The sequence below is a fragment of the Bison bison genome, unplaced genomic scaffold, assembly GCF_000754665.1.
Source record: "Bison bison bison isolate TAMUID 2011002044 unplaced genomic scaffold, Bison_UMD1.0 scf7180017864056, whole genome shotgun sequence".
NCBI classification, from domain to species: Eukaryota; Metazoa; Chordata; class Mammalia; order Artiodactyla; family Bovidae; genus Bison; species Bison bison.
In genome coordinates this window covers 4,846,408-4,861,072 of record NW_011494628.1, presented here as the reverse complement: position 1 = coordinate 4,861,072, position 14,665 = coordinate 4,846,408, and the positions used below count along the sequence as shown (strand labels likewise).

Genomic DNA, 14,665 nt, shown 5'->3' with positions numbered 1-14,665 from the left:
AAAGATGGATAGCAATAACCCTGTGTACGAGACAGCAAAAGAGACAGTGATGTATAGAACAGTCTTATGGACTCTGTGGGAGAGGGAGAGGGTGGGAAGATTTGAGAGAATGGCATTGAAACATGTAAAATATCATGTATGAAATGAGATGCCAGTCCAGGTTCGATGCACGATACTGGATGCTTGGGGCTAGTGCACTGGGACGACCCAGAGGGATGGTATGGGGAGGGAGCAGGGAGGATGGTTCAGGATGGGGAACACATGTATGCTTGTGGTGGATTCATTTTGATATTTGGCAAAACTAATACAATTATGTAAAGTTTAAAAAGTAAATAAAATTTAAAAAAAAATTTATTTTAATTGGAAGCTAATTACTTTACAATATTGTGGTGGTTTTTGCCATACATTCACATGAATCAGCCATGAGTGTACATGTGTTCCCCATCCTGACGTCCAATACCACGTTTCAAAAGCATCAATTCTTCGGTGCTCAGCTTTCTGTATGGTCCAATTTAGTATATGTTTATTTCATACTACCTGTCCCTAGAATGTCACCACTATGAGACCACAGACTTCTCTCTGCTTTGTACACAGCTATACGCTAGCACCTGGCACCTATATGTCGTTCAATAGATACTCGCTGAATAAATGAATTCAGCTGTTCAGGAAAATTTATGGAGCCCACCCCCACCGTCATCCCCCTGAGAACTAGAAAATATAAAAACAATATTTGAAGACATCAGGATCTCTGAAGACAATAAAGAATTCAATTCCCAAGCCAGATTTAGAGAGGAAGAAAGCTCAGAGAAGTAAATAACCTCAGTATTAAAGCTATTTTTCCCCTGAAGCCAAATGGTCACTGCAAAAGAAATAAGTGAAAGGCTGAGAACCTGAACATATATTTTCACCTACCTCTGGAAATAGACAAAAACTAAGGTTCAGAATCTTACAAGGGAAGAATCTTTACAAACAAGGGCCTCTTTCTTGCTATCATGAAGAGCTACTAACCAGGGGTAAGGCGGAAAAAAATATAGCCCACACATACCAAGTAAAAGAAGTCAGTCACAAAAGACCACCTATTGTATGATTACGCTTAGAAAAGGCAAATTCACAGGGACAAACAGTAGATCAGTGGTTGTCAAAGATGGAGAGATGGGAGATTCGGAGGTAAACAGTCTCTTTTTGGGGTGATAGAAATATTCTGGGATTAGACAGTGGTAACAGTCATACAGCACTGTAAATATACTAAAAGGCACTGAATTGTATCCTTTAAAATGGTTATGGTGAATTGCTCAATGTGAGTTTTATACCAATTTTAAAAAGAAAGAAACAGAAAAGCCCTTGCAGAGATGAAACAGAAATTCAAACCATCTCAATTCCTAACTGCATTATGACAATCTGAGACTGCTAGGGTCTCAAGCCTGGGTGCTTGCCTAAAGCAAAAGTAACCCCTGGAGGATGACAACAACACACAAAGCCTCAAATTAGCTCCACAACTTTTTATACACTTTATTCAGACCTTACACAAAAATAGCCAGTCATAAGAAAAGATGGGAATGAAAGCCAAGAAAAATAAGAGACATATATGAAGCAAATATATTTTTGTTTTTAGTGCCTAAGCCATGTTCAACTCTCTTGCGATACCATGGACTCTAGCCACCAGGTTCCTCTGTCCTTGGGATTTCCCAGGAAAGAATACTTCAGTGGGTTGCCATTTTCTTCTCCAGAAAATCTTCCCAACCCAGGGATCTACCCCACGTCTCCTGTATTGCAGGTGGATTCTTTATCACTGAGCCACCTGGGAAGCAAATACAAGGAGTTATGAGACTCATAATTTGAACCAGTTTTAACTAATGTGCTCAAGGAAATAAGCAATAGGATTTAGGATTTCAGCAGTTAATTGGAAACTATAAGACTATAATATGTACTTTCTACAACTGAAAAATAAAATAACTGAAATAAATGACTTAACAGTGAGTCTTATAGCTGACTACAAACAGCTGAAGAAAGAATTAGTGAACTGGAACATGCTTGCAAAAAATGCAGACATATGCACAGAGTAAAATAAAGATTAAAATAGATGAGGTGGGGGGGAAGGATATGAAATGAAATTAATAGATCTATTATATGGATAATTAGATCTCCAGTCAGACAGGTGGCACTATTTAAACACACAAAGGTAGAGGACTTTTCAAGGCTTTTTTAAAGAAATTAAGCCATAGGTTTAAGAATCACTTCTATCATTCAGTTCACTAAGAAAATCACACCTGTGCACATCAGAGAAAAGGTGCCAAAAATATACAAAGAAATATCTTAAAAAGTAACCAGAAGAAGCACATTATCTTCAAAGAGGTAGCAAGATACTGTTTTAAAACTGAAATAAAAAGTCAGAAGATATCAAAACAAGTCATTTTATCTTCTAAGTGAGGAGAGAAAAGAACTATCATTTTTTATCTATATCCAGAAATACATCCTGATGCCAGGAAAGACTGAAGGTGGGAAAAGGGGGCGACAGAGGTTGGATATGGTTGGATCGCATCATCGACTGAATGGACATGAGTCTGAGCAAACTCTGGGAGATACTAAAGGACTGGGAAGCCAGTCCATAGGGTTGCAGAGTCAGACATGACTGAGCAACTGAATAACAAGAAATACATTCTTCAAAAATCAAAGGAAACTAAAACAGTTTCATACACACATAGGCGACAGAAGAATTACAACTTAGGAAAACGGTAAAAATATGGGTAAATCTAAATAAATATTTATTATATATATATATATATCCCAGTAACAACAAAGTCAAAAAAGGCTTAAAAGATACAAAAGATTAAAATAAATAAAAACAAAAGCTCTAAAGCTGGGAGAGAGATAAAAAGAATGGATTTTATTTCACCCTTTAATAAATCAAAGATATACATTATAATTTCTAGTATAACCACTGAAAGTGAAATAATACACTTTTAAAACTTAATAGAGGGGGTGAAAATAATTTTAGAAAGTAAATATAAAAGTCAATAAGCATGAGGAAAACATGCTAAACAGGCAAGAAAAATAGAAAGCTAAGAGTAATATGATACGACTAAAGCCAAATACATCAGTAGTTACATTACATGTAGAGAGATTAAACACTCCAATTTAAAGATGAGGACTGTCAAACTGGATATATTTTTAAGAACAAAACAGTCAACTAGGTGCAGCTTACAAGAAATGAAAAAATATATCTTAAACATGAGGAACAGCACAGAATAGAATCTGTGGGAGATACGAAATGGTGCCTGTATTCCAGAAGTTTAAAATGTGAACAAGATAATTCATAAACACAAAACAAAGTATAAGACAATCATGCACACACATTTCAAGAAGTATAACTCTTTTGCATTCCTGTCGTTTCCCTGGCTAACTTCTTCTCTAGTTTTTATCATGTCAGTTCCCTCAGAAAGTTTTCCTTGATTCCCTTTAATGAGGTTAGCTAAGTGTTCCTGGTAGGTACTTCAACACTAACTGTAATTATCCATCACAACAATTATCACAGTGTAGACTGTTTCATAGTCTGTCACTTCCACTAGAAAACAAATTCTGTAAGATCAAGCACCCAGAATCTACTGGGTCAAGAACTATGAAAAAACTATGAAAGGTCTGAGATTTTGCCCTACTTGCAAGCTAACAAATTAGCCTGCCCATTTCATAAATGCTGGCAAAAGCCAGAGGCTACTGGGTCAGAGACAGGGCATTCTATTACTCAAGCACAGCAGGCTGTATGAGCTTCAGGTATGCATTGGTTTGCTCTGCCCTCCAAAGTCCCATAAAGCTGATGCAGAGAGAAGCCCAAGCAGTTGCTGCACACACAGAAACTCCAATCTTTCACAGGGGTTGCTAGCAAGCCTGACTAACCTCTGTCTTAGAGGGAGACATCTTCTTTATTATGGTTAGGAAAAGAATTTGCCTTGTGTCCTAAATATCTCCATCAAGTATGTTTTCTATACAAAAACCCATGAAAAGAATGAAAAGATTCAAAGATTTAAAAATTATTGAAAAAAAACAATGATACAAAATATGCCCCCCAAAATGGAGAACTGTCTTCCAAAATATAGTTCACTATTTTATATACAATAATTAATTGCCTGACACATAAATGGTAATCAGTAGTAGCAGAATGCATGACAGATATATAATAAGTGAAGCAATGAAAAACTGGGAAAAACAATAATTGTCATCATAAAACATTAAACCATTTTGAATTCTCAAGCTTTCTTAAAATAAAGACATTAGCTATATTTTGATTCTACCATGTGTATAACTGCATTATGTCAACTGCAAAGTCACACTGTTTGTTCTATTACTCTCTTTTCAGATGAGAAATTTCTAGGCAAGCACTGGTTATTCTAATTTCTATTTATTTTCAATCTTCAACCAGATAATACCTTTATGATGTTATGTACTCACTTGGAATGTCATGACCATTTTGTTCAATGATACGACTTGCTGAAATAAATAAGCTAAGTGCAAATCAAAGAAATGCACTGATAATTTCTGCAGAGGCAAAAATATAGAGATATCCCTAACACACAAGAATTGCTTCCCAAACGGGATATTATGGACCTAAAAGGCATTAACAAAACAAGAAACTATTCAAGAGGAAACAACAAAGCATAGTAGTGACATATCCAAGTTCAGTTGCGTACTCTTCAGTTGCAGCGTTTTGTTTTTGTGTGTGTGCTTTTATTTCCTTTTTCATCTCAGCAAAATATTTCAAATATCCTGCAACTCAAAAAAGATTTGACTAGACTTACGATCTAAAAGAGAAGATAAAGCATGCTCCTAAGTCTAAATCAGACCAAAATTCAACTTAAGAAATAAAATGTACATGGATGAAAATTTTAGGGTGTCATATTCCTGAACCATATGGGAACACACAATCACAAACTTGGTGGAATCAAAATCATTTATGGATTATGAACCCAAACATAATCATTTAGTGACCCTCTTTATCCTCTTTATCTTGAATTCAAATTTGTGTACTCTTTAAAAAGTTGCTTAATTTTTGGTAAGGGGTGGTGAAGAGGAGTGCTAATTACCTGGCGCATCTTCTTTTTACCAATTACATATTTGTTGTAAAAAGCATACACCGGAATTTCCTTTTCTTCCCCAAAGTATAATCTCAGTCATATACGGTTAGTTTTTCTTTTGGGGGCGGGGGGGCGGTGTGCAGGAAGGAGATGGCATGTAGCACATGGCGTGCCACAGTTCCCCACCCAGGAATGCAACCTGTGTCCCCTGCAGTGGAAATACAAGCCTTAACCACTGGGCTGCCAGGTAAGTCCTCAGTCATGTACTATTATATACACTCCACTATGACTTATTGACACCTTAATTTTTTTCTATCATCTTTGTGCTTTCTATTGTTGAAATAAGTTTCTAGGTCCAGGATGGAGTAGTTTCTGCCCACTGCCACATCAGCAAACCAAACTTTGGTGCTCCTATAGATGCTTCCTTTGCCCAAAATAGCAGTATATCCAGTCAGTTGAACCCCAGATGCAAAGTCAAGGCTGGACTCTATACTTCTTTCCTTGTTCCTCAGTCTTTCTAAATAATGATAGATATGCATCCCCAGCAATCATGCTTCGTTTCTACACTGCAGCTTCCAGTGCTCTATAAAAATCCCTCTGGTCCAAATCCCTCTGGAGAGTTCCATAGCTGTGAGGCCTCTGAACTTACTTCTTCAACCCATGCACTGCTTTCTTTTGAATAAAGAATAAACCCATTAGAAAGTTGTTTTAGTTTTGTCATTTGATACTATCTATCCTCTTGAGAAATCTGTATGCAGGTCAGGAAGCAACAGTTAGAACTGGACATGGAACAACAGACTGGTTCCAAATAGGAAAAGGAGTTTGTCAAGGCTGTATATTGTCACCCTGCTTATTTAACTTATATGCAGAGTATATCATGAGAAACGCTGGACTGGAAGAAACACAAGCTGGAATCAAGATTGCCAGGAGAAATATCAATAATCTCAGATATGCAGATGACACCACTCTTACGGGAGAAAGTGAAGAGGAACTAATGAGCATCTTGATGAAAGTGAAAGAGGAAAGTGAAAAAGTTGGCTTAAAGCTCAGCATTCAGAAAATGAAGATCATGGCATCCAGTCCCACCACTTCATGAGAAATAGATGGGGAAACAGTGGAAACAGGGTCAGACTTTATTTTTGGGGGCTCCAAAATCACTGCAGATGGTGACTGCAGCCATAAAATTAAAAGACACTTACTCCTTGGAAGGAAAGTTATGACCAACCTAGATAGCATATTCAAAAGCAGACATTCCTTTGCCAACAAAGGTCCGTCTAGTCAAGGCTATGGGTTTTCCTGTGGTCATGTATGGATGTGAGAGTTGGACTGTGAAGAAAGCTGAGTGCCGAAGAATTGATGCTTTTGAACTGTGGTGTTGGAGAAGACTCTTGAGAGTCCCTTGGACTGCAAGGAGATCCAAACAGTCCATCCTGAAAGAGATCAGCCCTGGGATTTTTTTGGAAGGAATGATGCTAAAGCTGAAACTCCAGTACTTTGGCCACCTCATGCGAAGAGTTGACTCATTGGAAAAGACTCTGATGCTGGGAGGGATTGGGGGCAGGAGGAGAAGGGGACGACAGAGGATGAGATGGCTGGATGGCATCATTAACTCGATGGACGTGAGTCTCGGTGAACTCCAGGAGTTGGTGATGGACGGGAAGGCCTGGTGTGCTGTGATTCGTGGGGTCACAAAGAGTCAGACACAACTGAGCGACTGAACTGAACTGAACTGATTCAAGGTTTTCTATGAATCATTTTTCTCCTTTCTTGCTGTTTTTGGACTGAGCTGTTCAGTCTTAATGCATTGCATTATGATCAGAAAATACTCTTTTTATTATCTCCATTCTTTGTAAATCAGAGTAATTTTGTTGGCCTCTATCCTGTTCAAAATTCATTAACATTCTGTGTGTGCTTAAAAAGTAAATATAGTACTTTAATGTCATGGCTTAGAATTTGCTATAATCAAGATCCACTCTTGATCATATCTTAAGGTAGTCTACATACTTGCTTATTGTTCATGAATATGATCTATCTTGGATGAAGAGGGAAGTGTTAAAGTCTCTGATTATTAATATGTCTCTCTCCCTGAACATATTGTGTGTGTGTGTGTGTGTGTGGACGCGCTCAGTCATATCTGACTCTTTGCAGCCCCATGGACAGCAGCCCACCAGGCTCCTCTGCCCATGGAATTTTCCAGGCAAGAATATTTGGAGTAGGGTGCTATTTTCTACTCCAGGGGATCTTCTCAACCCAGGGATCACAACAGTCTCTTGCATCTTCGGTACTGGGAGGCAGATTCTTTACCACTAGTGCCACCCGGGAAGCCCAAACATATTGTAGCTTCTGCTGACAGATGATGTGAAATAATTCTTTGATTTATAATAAGGAATTTATACACTTGACCCTTTAACAACACAATGGTTATGAGAGCCAATGCGTCATGCAGTTGAAAATCCACATATAATTTGTCAGTCCACTGTATCCCTGGATCCTCTCTAACCAAGGTTCTGTATTTTGAGCTTCAACTCATCACACAGTGTACTATTATTATACTCTTTCCTATTGAAAAAAAAAAAATTCACATCTAAGTGGATCCATGTAACTCAAATCATGTAGTTCAAGGGTCAACTGCTTTCTGTCTGTCTTCATTCCCAACAGGGAGCTCCCAAAACTTGACATTTTCTAAAAGAAGAGAGCAATAAGTATCTTTTGTCATGTTAAGGTGATGTGGGGAAAGCCTTTAGGTAACCTAAGGTGGGGGACTGGTTGCCAGGGGGACCAACCACAGATCAGAAGGTTGGAACTTGGAATCCAGCCCTCCCATCCTCCCACCCTCTGGGGAGAAGCGTGGAGGTTAAATTCAATTACCAATGGCTAAAGATTTCATCAATCATGCCTCTGTAATAAAGGGTTCATAAAAACCAAAATAATGGGGTTTGAAGAATTTCTGAGTTGATAAACACCTGGCAATTCAGGGGAGTAGTGCAAAGAGCACAGAAACTGCACACCACTTTCTCCAAACTTTGCCCTATGCATCTCTTCAATCTAGGAGTTTCTGAGCTTCTCTAATAAACCAGTAATATAGTATGTAAAATGCTTCTCTGGGTTGTGTGAGCAAGCTTCTCTAGCAAACTAAGCAAACCTAAGGAAGGAGTTTGTTAGAACCTCTAATCATCCAGCCGGCTGATCAGGTACAAGAGACACATGGTCTTACAAGTAGCATGAGGTGGGAAGGACAGCAGTCTTGTAAAACTGAGCCTTTAACCTATGGGACCTGATAGTATTATCTCAAGTAAACAATCAGAATTAACTGCTTGATGGTATGGGTGAGGGGAGGGGAAACTACATCAGAATTGGTATTAGAAAGTGAATTGGTGTCAGAATGTAAGCTCATGACAGAGGTGGGATTTGCTAGAATGGCCTAGCTCAGGGAAATGTGGCTTAGGAAGAGAAAGGATGAAAGTGATTCTGATGAACAATCTACGATTCTTGGGTGGCCACGTGGTCAGCCATGATATGGAGCAGAAGCTGTTCTGTAATTACTAAAGGAAAAAGTTACCAAAGGAATTGAGAGACAGCTCCCTAGGAGCTAGTTCACAGGATGCACAAGGAAATATAAACTAATATGAAAAAGATGAAATATGTAATTTTTTGGTTATCATTATCTATAACAGCTAAAACAAAATTAGGAGTGCCGAGTTGGACACTGACAGACCAAGTTCAGATTTTTCCACCTGGGCACAGGCCTCAAATCTGCTGCCCAAGGGAAAAATTATGCAGGACAACAGAAAGCATCCCTAAGACCCCTGGTCACCACAAAGAAGAGGTGGTAGAGTGTGAAGGATTTGTTTAATTTTGTAGATCAGTATCATCAGGTTCCTAAGGAAACTTTACTGAAATGGATTATGAGAGTGACTAATTTAGGTCTCTCTGGTTGTGAATGAGGAAGAGTAAAAGAGCACCACTACAGAACAATCACAGGTTTGTGATTCAGACACGTAAGAGATTATTCCTGAGAAAACAGCCAGTATGGAAGACTAGATTTTTTAGAAAGCCACTGTAAGGTCTGATTTCCCTGAGTAAAGGGAATCATCCATCACAATCTATAAATGTCAAGCGGAACACCCCAGATGAAACAGCTGATATACTCTTCAGGCAAGCCATGTTGGACTGGCCTATAGGGATACTCACCCGCTGAATATACCCATTATGAATATCATCATAAAAGCCTTTCTTTGTTAAAGGGTCCCTTTCACATGAGTATCCCGTGTATACCTTATTGCCCATGAACCAAAACAGTTCCAGGAACTTTATCAAATTTGCTGACTCATCTTCCCCTCATAGGTCTCACAGATGCTAATAAAAACATTAGGATAATCAGAGAAGAGGCCCAGGGGAGAGTCAAGGGACTCTTTCCAATAAATGGAAATGTTTAATGGTTATTAAGAAATAAGGTGAATAAAGCAACTACTGATAGGAATGAAAAAAGAAGAATGACAGAGGGAGAATCACAGGACTCATCTCAGCAGGATGCAAAGTGTTTGGAGGTTGTTATGAAATAGGATAAACAAATAGGTTATCCTATTTAACCTATGATAGGTTAAAAAGTTTTTAATACAGTCATTTACCAAAGGCTAGGTGAGGTAGAGACCCCGGTCCCCTGCTGGCCTTCTAACATTAAACGGCCTGAAACAAATCCATCCTATTTACCCTAGTTTGGAAAAAATTTAAAGTCAGAAAGCAGAAATTACAATGAGAAACCTGACATGCAACATCCTGGGACAGTGGTTCAGCAAATTATTCAAAATAAAGACTGAAAAAGGGCAGGGTGCCTTGGCTCAATCCCTCATAAGAATCAAAGCTTTCTGCACAAGAGTAAGTAAACTGATAAGGGACAGGAAAGATAAGTTTTCCTGAATGATAGCTCAGTTGGTAAAGATTCTGCCTGCAATGCAGGAGACCCCAGTTTGATTCAGGAAGATCCGCTGGAGAAGGGATAGGCTACCCACTCCAGTGTTCTTGGGCTTCCTTTGTGCCTCAGCTGGTAAAAAATCCCCCTGCAATGTGGGAGACCTGGATTTTCCCTGGATTGGAAAACACCCTGAAGAAGGGAAAGGCTACCCACTCCAGTATTCTGGCCTGGAGACTTGCATGGACTGTATAGTCCATGGGGTCACAAAGAGTCAGACACGACTGAGCGACATTCACTTTCACTTTCTACAAGAGTTTTGTGAACTGTGGTAGCGAAACCCCTTGCCTAAGTCCTCACTTGGGCTACAATTATATTGAAAGCATGTAAAATGTAATGGATGGCATGATGTGGAATGAAAGTTGCAATGCTAAAGCAGCTATTACGTAATAAAGTTGTATCAACTTCACCTGAATGTCTTATGGAGATGGATGTTCTATCTGGGTGACGACACCTTCCTCTACCAAGTATTGTAAAACCAAAAACCAGGGAGGAAGACCTATCAGTAGTTGCTGTTGTTGTTGTTCAGTCACTCACTCAAGTCCGACTCTTTGCAACCCCATGGACTGCAGCATGCCAGGCTTCCCTGTCCATCACCAACTCCCGGAGCTTGCTCAAACTCATGTCCATTGAGTCGGTGATGCCATCCAACCATCTCATCCTCTGCCGCCCCTTTTCCTCTTGCCTTCAATCTTTCCCAGCACCAGGGTTTTTTTCCAAAGAGTCAGTTCTTCATATCAGGTAATAAACTGAAGTAATTTCAGTTTCAGCTGCAGCATCAGTCCTTCCAATGAATATTCAGGACTGATTTCCTTCAGGATGGACTGCTTGGATATCCCAGCAGTCCAAGGGACTCACAAGAGTCTTCTCCATCACCACAGTTCAAAAGCATCAATTCTTTCGTGATCAGCTTTCTTTACGGTCCAACTCTCACATCCATACATGACTACTGGAAAAACCAAAGCTTTGACTAGATGGACCTTTGTTGACAAAGGCCTCTCGTTTTTAATATGCTGTCTAGGTTGGTCATGTATTTTCTTCCAGGGAGTGTCTTTTAATTTCATGGCTGCAGTCACCACCTGCAGTGATTTTGGAGCCCAAGAAAAGAAAGTTTGTCACTGTTTTCCATTGTTTCCCCATCTATTTGCCATGAAGTGATGAGACCAGATGCCATGGTCTTAATTTTCTGAATTTTGAGTTTTAAGTCATCTTTTTCACTCTCCTCTTTCACCTCCATCAAGAAGGTATTTAATTTATTTTCACTTTCTGCCATAAGGGTGGTATCATCTGTCTACCTGAGATTATTGATATTTTCCCAGCAATCTTGATTCCAGCTTGTGCTTCATCCACCCCGGCATTTCACATGATGTACACTGCATATAAGTTAAATAAGCAGGGTGACAATATACAGCCTTGATGCACTCCTTTCTCAATTTGGAACCAATCTGTTGTTCCATGTCCAGTTCTAACTGTTGTTTCTTGACCAGCATACAGGTTTCTCAGGAGGCAGGTAAGGTGGTCTGGTATTCCCATTTCTTTCAGAATTTTCCACAGCTTGACACAGTCAAATTGTTAGCGTAGTCAATGAAGCAGATGTTTTTCTGGAATTCTCTTGGTTTTTCTATGATTCAACGGATGTTGGCAATTTGATCTCTGGTTCCTCTGCCTTTTCTAAATCCAGCTTGAACATCTGGAAGTTCTCAGTTCACATACTGTTGTAGCCTCACTTGGAGAATTTTGAACATTACTTTGCTAGCATGTGAGATGAATGCAAATGTGCAGTAGTTTGAGCATTCTTTGGCACTGCCTTTCTTTGGGATTGGAATGAAAACTGACCTTTTCGAGATCTGTGACTACTGCGGAGTTTTCCAACTTTGCTGGCATTATTGAGTGCAGTACTTTAACAGCATATCTTTTAGGATTTGAAATAACTCACCTGGAATTCCATCATCTCCACTAGCTTTGTTCGTAGTGATGCTTCCTAAGGCCCACTTGACTTCGCACTCCAGAATTTCTGGCTCTAGCTGGGTGATCACATCATCGTGGTTATCTGGGTCATTAATATCTTTTTTGTATAATTCTTTTGTATATCCTTGCCACCTCTTCTTAATATCTTCTGCTTCTGTTAGGTCCATACCATTTCTGTCCTTTATTGTGTCCATCTTTGCGTGAGATGTTCCCTTGGTATCTCTAATTTTCTTGAAGAGATCTCTAAAGATTTACAGGAAAACTGGTACATTTGAACAAGCTTTATATAAAGTGGCTGCACCCTTTTACTTGACTTTATTACAGGGACGAACATTGTATCTGACTGGGAAACACTCCCGTTAGGCATGTAAATCCATGTTTCAAAGTAAGATTAATTGAACATGCTAAATGGGAACTAGTAAAACTGCTTGAGCATTCATGGTATGGAACAGAAGCTAGAGTGCTAGAAGGGACAGGTTCTCTGTATAACAGCAGTATATGCAGCAAACTGGGGCTTAGGGCAAACGTCTGTGAGCACCTCTCAGCAATGACTACTGGGACTTCAGACTGGAGAATTTCCAATTAAGGGGCATTTACTATCCTGCCATTGGACATTATTAACTGAAGCCACCCCTATGACTGAAGGACATAAAATGATCTTGAATCATGAAACAGCCATAATGTCTAGGATGTCTGAGAAACACTCTAATGGGGAAGGCCTATCCAAAAGAATAAAGTAACAAACTGGACATGGTTTATCTAAGACCATGCTGCCTGGGGAATGCAAGGAGGAGATTCTCAGGAGTAGGGAGCCTTTTTTCCCTAAGACTGACTCTGCAACTGTATGAGGAGTTGCTGGATTCCACCATCACTTTGGCAGTTCCCTATAAACAGTTCTTAAATGACCTACAAAGAGCTGCTTGGCAGTTCCAAGGTGAATGGACAACATCCTATCTGGATGGCCACCACTCTGATCAAAGACGATACAAAGAGATCAGTCTGTTGTGCTGAATTGCATACTGTTTGCCTAGCAGTGATGGAAAAAGTGAACAGAAGTAAAAAGCCCCTATGTTTGGGTTTTTACTGACACTTGGGTAGTAGCCAATAGCCTTGGCCCTATGGTCAGGCAGGAAGGCAATGGAAATCTGACCTATTTGAGCGATGCCCATATGGGCCACAGCCCTAAGGAAATCACTACGGGAATTTGAGTACATTAGGGTACATTAGAGTAACACATATTGATGCCCACCAGAAAAACTCTCTTCTAGGTGTACAGGGTGACTGAAATCAACAAACAGGTCTCCCCCTGTACTCACTCAAAGTGGCCCCCTGGACCCGTGTAATGAGTACACATTGGGGCACTGCGGCAATGACGAGATGTGCTGAATCTATTAATAGACGTGTTCCTCTTGCACCCTCTGAAGCACGAAGGGCCAGGAAGATCCGTTCCATCGGCCAACAAGAGGGAAAAAGACTGCAGGTGGTCATGTGGCAAAATGTGGGATTTTGGTGCTGATCATAGATGGCAAATCAGACTGATGCCAGTAGCCCTGGGGATGCCAATGGATCTTGACAGGAATAGACGCTGACTCTGGGCTGGGTTTAGCTTAGCCTGTGGTAGATAACAAATCGAATACTATAAAAAACCAGGACAGGTGACACCACACCAACTGTACAGCTCACAGTCATTTCTTCAGACTAAGGAATATACTCTACAGCCCTAATGTCCAACCACCGGCAGAGAGAAACTATCAATGCACAATTAAAACACAGATTGTATAAAATGGAGGAAATAAAGGCATGGAGAAGGGCTTGCTTACACACCTTCACAAGTGTGTGCTCACATTCAAGATATACTTATGTATGTGTGTGTTCAGTCTTGTCCGACCATGGACACCTGCCAGGGACGCTGCCAGGCTCCTCTGTCCACGGGATTTCTCAGGCAAGAAGGCTGGAGTAGGTTGCCACTTTCTTCTCCAGGGGATCTTTCTGACCCAGGGATAGAACCCATGTCTCTTGCATCAGCAAGAAAATTCTTTTACCACTGTGCCAGCTGGGAAGCCCCAAGATGTATACACAGACACACACACACACACACACACACACACACACACATATATATTCTCTTGTAATACCTGTAAAATGTTTACAAAGTGTCTAAATTGTAGTAAGTAGTAGTTTTTTTCCTAGCCAAATCGAATGTTAGCAAGTTTATCCACCTTTCCCCAAACAGGACCAGAACCATAGCTTACTACTTTGTTCTCCCCTACACTTGCTCCTCTTCCAACCCCCATGTGATTTTTCCAATCATATTTAGGTTTAACAACATGTTTTACTGCTTTCTTTGTGCATCACTACATCCTGTATCCAACTATTTTATCTCAGTTCACTGCTCTTCATGCTGCTGCTACTGCTGCTGCTAAGTCGTTTCAGTCATGTCCAACTCTGTGTGACCCCATAGACGGCAGCCCACCAGGCTCTGCCGTCCCTGGGATTCTCCAGGCAAAAACACTGGAGTGGGTTGCCATTTCCTTCTCCAATGCAGGAAAGTGAAAAGTGAAAGTGAAGTCGCTCAGTCGCGTCCGACTCGTAGCGACCCCATGGACTGCAGCCTACCAGGCTCCTCCGTCAATGGGATTTTCCAGGCAAGAGTACTGGAGTG

The 14,665-nt window shown here is 40.2% G+C and overlaps 1 protein-coding gene across 1 annotated transcript in view; it reads right to left on the bottom strand.

Annotated features, from left to right (window-relative positions):
* The window catches only part of LOC104985671 (neurobeachin), a 200,171-nt gene extending 186,203 nt beyond the window's left edge, over window positions 1–13,968 (bottom strand). The window contains exon 1 of the mRNA XM_010835938.1: window positions 13,320–13,968. The gene's annotated coding sequence lies outside the window, so the exon portion shown is untranslated. The remainder of the gene's footprint in view (window positions 1–13,319) is intronic.
* Window positions 13,969–14,665: the final 697 nt, after the last annotated feature.